At 37.0% G+C, this 11,023-nt stretch overlaps 1 long non-coding RNA gene across 4 annotated transcripts in view; it reads right to left on the reverse strand.

The window, feature by feature from the left end:
- LOC109447520 (uncharacterized) overlaps window positions 1-11,023 on the reverse strand; it is an 83,638-nt gene that overhangs the window by 3,738 nt on the left and 68,877 nt on the right. For 3 of the 4 annotated variants that reach the window (XR_012494595.1, XR_012494593.1, XR_002137374.2), the window contains 2 exons: window positions 10,793-10,932; window positions 708-865 (listed from right to left, as the gene is read on the reverse strand). This is a non-coding gene — a long non-coding RNA (uncharacterized LOC109447520). Of the gene's footprint in view, window positions 1-579; window positions 866-10,792; window positions 10,933-11,023 lie in introns of those variants that run through there. The other variant, XR_012494594.1, reaches the window with a different exon arrangement.

Below are 11,023 nucleotides of genomic sequence, written 5' to 3' on the forward strand. Positions count from 1 at the left end.
AGTGATACACGGTGATATGTCATGCAAAATTTCAAAGTACTGCAAATTAAAATAATGCTTATATAGCTCTTACTCAAAAAAAAATGTACCAAATAATATATACTTCAAGGACAGAATTTGCAGGTCAGTAATATCCAATTCCATTTTACTTTCTGAATAGATTTATTTTTGCAATATTTTCCTGGGTCCCTTTCTGCCTCTAGTATTTTCTTGAGTTTTTTTAAGTACCATTTTCTTAATGACATTCTCCTAAAAGACTGGCTCCATTCTGTGAAGTCTGTTCTGAGTTCTGTGTTGTTAGCTTAAAGCTCATATCCTCTGCCACTGCCTTCCCTAGCTCCTTGAAAGCTCAGCCCTGTCCCAGTTCTTGAGTCAATTCCCAAAGAGGCAGAACATGTCTCCATTAACTGTTTTCCCTGTGCTCCTGAACTCCAGCCCATTTGCCAGGCATTCTGGTTTCCCTCTACCAGCCTCTCCCTCTGGGCCATGCCTTCACAGATGCAACCGGGAGGGGGGTCTCCTGCCCCATTGGGGCTGATCTCCTGGAACCATCTCTGACATCGAAAAACAAAACAGAAATGCAGAGTTAACGTCTCTATTTTTCGTGATCCTGTTCAGAGGGGATGCCTTCACAATCAAAACAATGAAACAAGAAAAACCCGTTAACTCCTAATTCTTTCACATTGCTATTAATGGTGCTACTCTACCTCATTTCTTGAGCTGAAAATTTTGTGTTTTTGATTCTTCATCCTTTTCTGCTGTGTTCCATGTTCAGTCAATGGCATATTGTATGGAATAAATAGGATATCTTCATGGTGTCACTCTCATTTGCCTCCTTTCCATTCTCCTCTGCTCCAATCAAGACCTGTAAAAAATGTTTCATATTCCCTGATGTCTCAGTTGGAAAAGAGCACAAATGTTACCTAGTTCCACCACCTATTTTGGGCTTGAATTCGCACTTGAACAATTCTCATCAACTATAACACATTCATTATTGAGGAACTCAGTATTTCTTGAATAATAGCCCATTCAGTCTTTAGAGGATATCATTAGAAAGTTCTTCATGTCAAACATATGTGTGCATATAATATCTTTTAAAAGAAAAAGTCATTGTAATATTTAAGGTAGAAGCAATTAAGTATCTATGGAGATAACAAAAGACAAATGCATTAAATAGAGCTCTTTTTTTTTTTTTTTTCACTTGTGGAAATGATAGGTGCTTCCCTTCAGTAATATTTTACACCTGGATTATGGGTCCTGTTTTGAAATGTGAGAATAGTAGAGCTAATGAGACTGGTGAAAATTAAATCTGATGAATATGAGTGATTTTAATAATTTTAATGAAGACAGAACTGATGTCCTAAGACAGATGACTTCCTTGGATAATCACATATAAGTAAAACTCTGATGTATTTATTAGTTGTTTGTCCCTATTACTGAGAATAGATTATATGTGACATATGGTATGACGTATACATATATAATTCTGAAAAATGAATTTTAAAAACGTACAAGACTGAACACTTTTAAAGCATAGAAAGTAGTCTTGAAATACACAACACCTCGTAGGATTTATCAGCTTTCTATTTATAGTTCAGCCACTATGTTATACAAAACCCTGAAGTCTCTTGGAGAACTTCTCAAATAGTTTTAACAGATTTTCCAGATGCCTATGAAGTCAAAGGTCTATAGCTCCTGGTGTGTCATTTAGACTTAGTCACCACTGATTACCCTATGATGAACTTCAAAAGAATAACAACAAATCTTTTAATGTTTTTCTCATTTCTTCCTTATTTGAATGCTGAAAATCCTACGTGCTTATCCCAACACTCATTAGGTCCTGTTAAAAGTTGCTGTCCTCATAACTAATAAGAATCAGAGCCTGATAAGTGTTAAGACTATCTTATTTAGAGTCCATGGGATGTTAGAATGTCTTGTTCTCTTGCCTTTTGGCTACAACCCTAAGATCTGCCTAATCAAACCTTGACGTTCTACATGGCAGAACATAAGCTACCATGCAGATCCCAAATTAGACTTCCCAGGTTTTTAGTTCTACTTATAAATAGAAGCAACCAAGGAAACATTTAACTTGTAGACAGACAGATCAAGTCAAGTAATGACTGGTAATATTCGGATATTCAAGGCTATCATAGTACCATTTAAGAACAGTAGAAAAATACTTATTGATGCTTAGGTGGCCTAGAACAGCTATTCAAGTTCTAGAGAGAGGAAATTTCTGTTTATAATTTTTATTCTTATTTTCTTCTTATATACTTCTACTTGCCACATAAAAGGAGGGAAAAAATTACCTATCATTTATCTGTCCCGATAGTCATTATCATGAAACATCTTTTAAAGCAATTAAAATTTGCCCAGAAATCTCTGTTGAGAGCGGCACATGTCTGCATCCTCACTGAATCTGTCAGTCCTCTTGGAGGCACTCTTGTGGCATGCGAAGTGATCCAAAGGTTACACTGGCACATCTCGAATCTTAGCATTCTTAATGCGCTTGGTCCTTTTAGGAATACTTTAAACACACTTTGGGTTGCAATTATCACAAAGTATTTCACTTATAATACCCCAAATAACAGACTGTGTGTGTGTGTGTGTGGGGGGGGGATAGACAACATGTATATTTCCATCTACCTATCCATACCCTCCCACTTAGTGTAGTGTATATCCTAGCATTTACTTGGTTGTGTAACGTACAGGATAGTGTAGCACACATCTCAGTGTATAGTGTATAGACACACCCAGCTTCATGGACATGCAACCTATATGGTTGCACAGGGCCCTGCACTTAGAAGGGCCCTACACTTGGTTTCCCACTCTGCTGTCATCATCTTCAAATTCTTAATTTTTAAGAGGGGCTGCATATTTTCATTTTGTACTGGGCCTTGCAAATTACGTAGTCTGCCATGGATAATGCAATGTATGGACAATTAAGTTCACGAACTCATCCTAGAAAAAGTGCTACATACCTCATTTCTGAATATCACTACGGTCACCTTTGAAGTGCTCCCCTTGGGAAGCTCTGCATTGACGCCAGTGCCTAGTCCACCCTTCAAAGCAATTTTGGAACTCTTTCTGGAATGGCCATCAGAGTTGTAGTCGTATTACCCTTGATGTCCTGAATGTCATCAAAATGTCTTCCTTTCAATATTTCCTTTATCTTCAGGTAAAGAAAGAAGTCATTGGGAGGTGAGTAGGGAGGGTGTTTCAATACAGTTATGTGCTTACTGGCTAAAAACTCCCTTACAGACAGTGGTGTGAGCTGGTGCATTGTCGTGATGCAAGAGCCATGAACTGTTGGCGAAAAGTTCAGGTTGTTTTTGTCTAACTTTTTCAGCAGCCTTTTCAGCACTTCCAAATAGTAAACCTGGTTAACTGTTTGTCCAGTTGGTACAGATTCATAGTGAATAATCCCTCTGATATCAAAAACAGCAACATCGTTGTTACAAGTTTGTGAACTTAATTGTCACCATCTACAGACAACTCTTCTTTTTTGGCATATGTTCCTTCAATATTTGAGAAAATCACCTGTGGGGCAGCTGGGTGTCTCAGTTTGTTAGAGCACGGGCCCTGAACCACAGGGTTGCTGGTTCGATTCCCACATGGGCCAGTGAGCTGCGCCCTCCACAACTAGATTGAAGACAAAGAGCTGCCGCTGAGCCTCTGGAGGGGCGGCCGGATGGATCAGTTGGTTAGAGCGCCAGCTCTCAACAACAAGGTTGCTGGTTCAATACCCGCATGAAATGGTGGGCTGCGCCCCCTGCAACTAAAGATTGAAAACAACAACTGGACTTGGAGCTGAGCTGCACCCTCCACAACTAGATTGAAGGACAACGAATGGAGCTGATGGGCCCTGGAGAAACACACTGTTCCCCCATATTCCCCAATGAAAAAAAAAAAAAATCACCTGTGTCATATTTCTATTTTAAATGTAAATAAGTAATGTAAATATACTCGTACATAGGATCATACTATACATAGTAGTCTGACATACTAGATTTTTCATTCACTGTATTAGGTATACTGCTCTCTGTCATTTATCTCATACTTTTTTTTTTAAATAAATTTTATTGGGGAACATTGGGGAACAGTATGTTTCTCCAGGGCCCATCAGCTCCAAGTCGTTGTCCTTCAATGTAGTTGTGGAGGGCACAGCTCAGCTCTAAGTCCAGTTGCTGTTTTCAATCATTAGTTACAGGGGAAGCAGCCCACCATCCCATGCGGGAATTGATCCGGCAACCTTGTTGTTGAGAGCTCGCGCTCTAACCAATGGAGCCATCCGGCTGCCCCTACCTCATACTTTTTGATGGCTGACGAACATTCTCTTGTATGGATAAACCATTAGTTATAATCTCTACTGGTGGACGTATATCTCCCATTCTTTGCTGTGACAGAGTAAATGTCCTTGAATAAACATCTTTGTTCACGTGCCCCAATATTTCCTTAGGTTAAATTTCTAGAAGTAGAATTACTGAGTCAAAGTGTATAAACATTTAAAACATGATACATCCTATTTGACTTGCTCCTCAAAAAGATTAGACTAGATTATACCAACCTAAATCCCACCAACAGATGACAAGCACCATGATTGCCCCACGTGCTAACTGAGCATAATAATTCAATTCATCTTTGCCGGTCTGTGCCTGCTATTTCTAATGGCCTTAGCCTGAGTTATTTGCTCACGAGGATAGCATTGATTCTGCTAATACGGGACGGCAGCTTGAATCAAACATCAGTGTACCTGTCAGAGTGAGTATCTTCTAGGGAGCAGTTGTGTACTGGCCTCCCTAGCCGAATATTTGAGGCATTTTAAGCCCTCGACTTTTCTTTTAAAATAAGGTTTTTGCTTTTCACGTGTAGCGTTCAGCAATGCTGTTAAGTGCTCAGAGACCCTCGGGGACATTAATCTTGCTATCTTTCTGTTCTTAACCCGCAACTTTTAAAAAACATTTTTATTGTGAAACAATATCAGGCTTTTACTAAGAGAATAGTACAAAAAATTCCTTCACGCACAGTCCCAATGTTACCATTTTACCACATTTGCTCTCACATCCTCTCTTTCTCTGGACTCTTTCTTTGAAAGTAAGTTGTAGGCATGATGCCTCTTTACCATAGATATTTTAAGTTCATTCCCTTATATAGTCACAGTATAATTATTAAATCAGGAAAATTAATAAAAAATTGTTATTTATAAACATTATTTAAATTTCATCAATATTCCCAACCACTTCCTTTATAGAAAAAGAAGAAAAAATTTTCTGGTCCAGGATTCAAACCAAGATCACACATTACAGTTAGTTGTAATGAGTTTCCCCGACATACTTTTTTTTTTTTCTTTTTTGGTCATATTTTTCTACATAAATTGGAGGTTGATGCAGAAAAATACTTTTTGGCAACCTGAATTCCAAAAATCTGGTTGGTTAGCTTTTTTGGGTATTCATGTATTTTAAAGAAAAGTTACTTAAAAAGGAAAAAACTAAGATCCAACAGGTTAAAGATGGGGCATACTCTTAGATAATAGAAATTTACAGCAGTAAATCATAAGTTATAAAAAAATGCAAAATTCAAAAACCTCTAAAAATGCTCTGGACTTAAAAAAAAAGTTTTTCCAGGGTTTTTCTAAAAAGATTTTTTGCCACCTTTGCTAATGGTAACAGGTGTTGAGAAGTCCTATTTGATTATATGCAAATAAAGTTACCTCTAAGTTCTTAGAGAGCCCACGGAGGGAAAAAAAATGAAACAGATGTGATGAGAAATGACTCAGCACCAGAGACAAGGGCATTTGTGTTCTTAGGATAACAATGAACAGCTTTCCTTTCTCTTGAATCTTCTGTTAATACCCAAAATAGTGTGAGGTATGTTGATTGGGTAAATAAAAGCTTTAACTACAGTTAACACTTAAATAGACTTCCTGACACACTGAAGGTTTGGGGTAGTGTGATAAGTTGACCTGAGAGCTCCTACAATTTAAGGATGAGTTCATAAACAAAGTGCAGAGGGATATTTTACTTATTAAACAAACATTCAAAAAGTGATCACTGAGGGTCAAACAATGTTTTAACCACCTTGAATGAAAACTCATTATCCTATTACATTTTGTAATTTTATAAATGGGCAAATGAGGCACAGAGAGGCAGAGCAATTTGTCCAAGGTGACACAGCTTAGGTGGCTAGGAAACTGAGGATCTCAAGGGAAGGCCTACTGGTGCCAGAGTGGTTTAATCCCATGAACTCTCAAAACTAACTTTGAGGCTGGGGCCTCACTTAGGAGAAATGGTTGGGAGTACAAGCAAAATTCCGCAGGACAGAGGCAGTGAAGAAGAAAACAGAAGATCCAGGAGAGGGTAACAGTCAGAAAACCTCTGAAAGCAAGCTGCCATATTTTCAACAAAGTTATAAAAGCTACCTGAACCAAGCTTCCTTCTTAAAGTCCAGGAAAACTAAATTCACATAAAAATGAGCAACAGAACAATATCAAGGTCGGATTCCGTGCAAGTTATTATAGAGAAAAATAGGAAGTAAAATAACAATAAAAGCATACCAAAAAGGTGCACTCAAAAAGCAGATTTGAAGCATTATATCATTTCAAAATGAGGTAAAATACAGTAAGAAGATTATATAAGAAATGAAAGAGCAAAATAAATTAGAATTCAAAAAGGAAATGACAGAACTCAAGGAAGAACTGGTAAATAAAGTAGTGGAGTTTAGGTTCCCAGTCTAGAACCTGACTACAGGGTTCGTATTGTATGCTGAGTACCACACGATAGTCCTGCCGTGGCAGCTGCCTGCAGGTTCATTCATAAAGAAGCTGAATGTCTTTACTTTTAAAAATGGCTTTAAAATATTTTCAAATAGTACATGTTGTTGAATGATTTTAGTAAAATGATTATTTTATTAAAATAAAAATATGAAATTTTTATTTTATAATTTTGTGACTGCTTCAGTAGAGAAGTATAATTTAAATATCAGGTCCTATATTTCAATCCAAAAACTGTGGTGACTTACTACATTAAATGTGACTCTGTGAAAAGTTAAGTAAAACTTTTTTTAGAAGCCACAATGATAAAAGTGAATTTAATAAGTGTAAGTAAATGTCACAAGATATTATGGAGACATTATACTTATATAGAAACTCACCCAAAATTTATTAGAGCAATCTTTTGGAATGTCACATTGCATTATTATAAATTAGAATTTTGCCATCATAAAGGTGTGAGGAATATGTGTAAGAAAAGAATGCTATTAGCAGAATTGAATGGCAAACTTAGAACAATGATTCTCAGGGTGGGAGAACACGTGTAATTTTAAAATGTGTATTGAATGTGACTATTGTTCTCCTAATACAACTCAAGAAAAATTAAGCTTGATAAAATCTGTTCAGTTGGTCTTAGAAAAGTTGTTTCACCCTGAGAAAACACTATAATGGAATAGAATAAAATCTGATATATAGTGTCATAGATCCTGGTGTGTGTGTGTGCGTGTGTGTGTGTGTGTGTGTGTGTGTGTGTGTGTGTACACTGGAGGTGAGTAGATGCAGACTAGATATATTCAAATCACTGTGGTAGATTTTCCAAACTGTAGGACACAGCTCAAGCCCATCCTGCCCTGTTTGAAAACTACAAACATGAAATATTAAGGCGAATTGAAGAGATATTTAGACTATATACAGAGGTTGTGTATTCTAGTATAGCTCATCCTGGAAAACTTTCCTACCCCTAACATTTTTTGCACAAAAAAATCAAGTTAAATAAATGTTGTAGAGTCTTGAAGGAAAAAAGATGGCTTTGTCAACAAGTTGTTTTTAAGTTCTCCATAACTGTTTCCATTTCTATGAACCAACATAGAGCCGAAGGAAAAGAACGTTTTTTAAACCAGATTTTGAGGAATATGGAAGTCCCAGGGTCTGATTTGGATTTCTCTGAAACAATTTTGGAGCTGGACTATGGAGCCCTACATGGGCCTACCTCAGCAAGAATGGAAATGGAAGTGACCCAGATCTCTTTGCCCACGGTTCATTAATAAGTTAATTTACTAATACAACTGAGCCACAGATGACATTAGCCAATTATCTGGGGCTCATTTCCAGGGTGCCTTTGGACCCTGGACCGACCCCAGGTGAATTCTGCCTGCTTTGTTTCCTAGCACCTTAACCTCGATGCCTTATGTAGCCAGCCCTTTCATACCCACTTACTGAATCCTTTCATGACTTGTCCAGAATGCAATTTCACTGCACATAACACATTCATTGGAACTTGAAGGTTAAGAAATCAGAGACAGTTTAACTCAATTCAACTCAGCCCATTTGATTTCTTCTAAACAGTTTTAAGAAAAAGTTGTTGGGGTGGGATAAAAATATTTGATTAAAAAGGGATTTGAATTTTGAAGAGTCCAGTTTATTTGTGGTATCATAAGTCTGACAATACAGAGAATTAACTCGTTCCTATTGACTATATAGAGATTTAGCTTTGTTTTTACATAACATAATAGATAATTTTATAGTAAGAATGTCAGTAAGTTCCAAGGAACTTTGGGGAAAGCACTATCTTTAAGATAGATACAAAAAAAAACACCACACTTACTTAGTTTTTTAAAAATGTAGCTAACTTTCTTTGTTTTTAACATTGCTGTTGTTTATTGTAAGATAATACATGCCGGTGGTAAAAATACCTACAGAAAAATCAAACCGCAGGATCTTATCCTGTAAAAACCAAATCTCCCAGATCTGTTCCGCAATCTTCAAGTTTCCCTCTTAAAAAGACAATAATTTCTGAAGCTGACGTTGATGAGCAGGCAGTGAATTAATCCTTTGCAACTCAATCTTTGTCTTTAAAGACTTAAAAAAACAACATGTTGGGCTATAAGCCTCAACACTGTTGGAAAGAGCTACACAGCTTTGGTTTCCTAAGAGTCATCATTGGTGTTGCTTACATGTAAAGTGGACACGATCCAAGGTTTATAAATGATTGCACAATAAAAATTAGAATGCCCTGTTGTGGATCACTGAATAGGTACCCCTCAGGTTACAATTTAACAATGCTAAAGAAACCAAACTATGGAAACAAATGACAATAAGTGAAACATTCATCAGAGATTTGAAACAATTTAATTTTAATTTATAGTTCATGGAATACTTTTCCTCCCTCAATGTCACAAAATTTGAATGACTGTTTAAAGTAATTGTTACCTTTGGTAGAATAGGAATTTCCAAAGAGATAGATGTTTTCAAGATAAATCCATTTTCTATTTTTATAAACCTAGTAGTAAATGTTTCATCTTTGTATTATTCACTGCTATTTGATTTTTTTTTCCCATGTAAGAAATTCCTTGTCTTTTCATGGTCAATACTTGCTTGTCTGTGCTATCTGAATACTCATTTCTAAACTCGTGGTGAATATATTCTCCCTTTACAGTTCATTGCATTAAAGCTACTATTCTAAAGAGAACATAGAATAGATACTTTTTGTAAACAAGTTATTTACATTCTAGATTTTTTTGGCTTGTATTTTCATAGCTCAGAGCCCAATATTTCATTAGTGTGATCTGACTTTTTTTTTCCAGTGCATTTATCTTAACACTTATCTATAATGAATTCACCTGCCATGTTTCTGCACTTTTAAAGAGCCGTTATTGATCTTAACAGCATTTTACAATCCAAACAATAAACACTCTTTTTTTTTTATCCAACAAACATTCATTGAATATCCACTATGGTTCAAATTTGGATAAGATACAGTGCCATTTCTAGCAGCCTCACAATGTTTTACTTGAGGGAGGTCAGCCAACATGGGGAAAAGCAACACACACCTGATCAAATAAATTTTAGGAAATGTTAATTCAAAAGATACATTCACAATCTGGACATCATCTTGGGGATGAAACATGATAATGTTGGAAGAATAAGTTAGAGAAAAAGTTGCCTGCTACCCTCTGGTAATTGGACAAGAGCTCAGAAATGTGCTTTTGTTCTATTCAGAAGAGAAATGTTTGATCATTCATGATTTTAATGTATGTCCTATGAACTCTGAAAAAGTTGTTTGGTTCTAGTTCCAAAGGTTTTACTTTCTGGTAGCTACTATAAGTACAGTTAAGATTAGTCACGTGGGGGTGCTCGGTTCACCCAGTACTGACATGCTCGAGTTGATTAAGGGGGCTATTGCTAAACTAAGATGGTGTCATCAGCATTCCTATTCAGAAATAATTTGTCGAAAAAGTTCACAGCTTGCTCTTGAACAATGCAGTCTGCTTCTACCTCCTAACTCTTAAGGCAACTTTATATTGAAAAGCAAAAATCATGTGCTTCAATTGTTACCTAATCACTACACTCTATCATCGTCACCATCATCATCACCATCGTCACCAAGCAAGAGAAGGAGCATCTCACATCTTTTAAATGAAGCCTCTGGAACTGCTCCCCAAATCTATTCCCATGTAGTTGTTCCTTTTATCAGTAAATGGTGACTCTGTCCACCCAATTGCTCACGCCGGAAACCTAGTTGTCATGCTTGAGAATTCCATCTTCCTGTGAAGGGTACTTCATGGCCAAGAAGTGACCTTTCTACCTTCAAAATATTTGTTGAATTTGTCCACTTGTTTCCATCTCCATCATCATTGGTCCAAGCCACTATTATATCTCTCTGGACAACTGTGAAAACTTTATCACTGGCCACTCCATACCCACACTTGCCACTTCTCCAATCCAATCCTCAAAAGTCTGGATTGCTATAACAAAATATATAGCACAGACTGAGTCGCTTATAAACAACAAAAAGGTATTGCTCACAGCTCTGGAGGCTGGGAGGTCCAAGATCAAGGCGTCGGCAGATTCAGGGGCTGGTGAAAGCCCTCTTCCTGGTTCATAGTGGGGCCTTCTTGCTGTGTCCTCCTCACAGGGTTGAAGAGCTAGGGATCTCTCTGGAGCCTCTGTTATAAGAAGATGGAGCCTCATGATCAAGTCACCTCCCAAAACCCTATCTCTTAATGTCATCATCTTTGTGGCTTAGGATTCAAAGAT

This window comes from Rhinolophus sinicus, linkage group LG01 (genome assembly GCF_036562045.2).
Source record: "Rhinolophus sinicus isolate RSC01 linkage group LG01, ASM3656204v1, whole genome shotgun sequence".
NCBI classification, from domain to species: domain Eukaryota; kingdom Metazoa; phylum Chordata; class Mammalia; order Chiroptera; family Rhinolophidae; genus Rhinolophus; species Rhinolophus sinicus.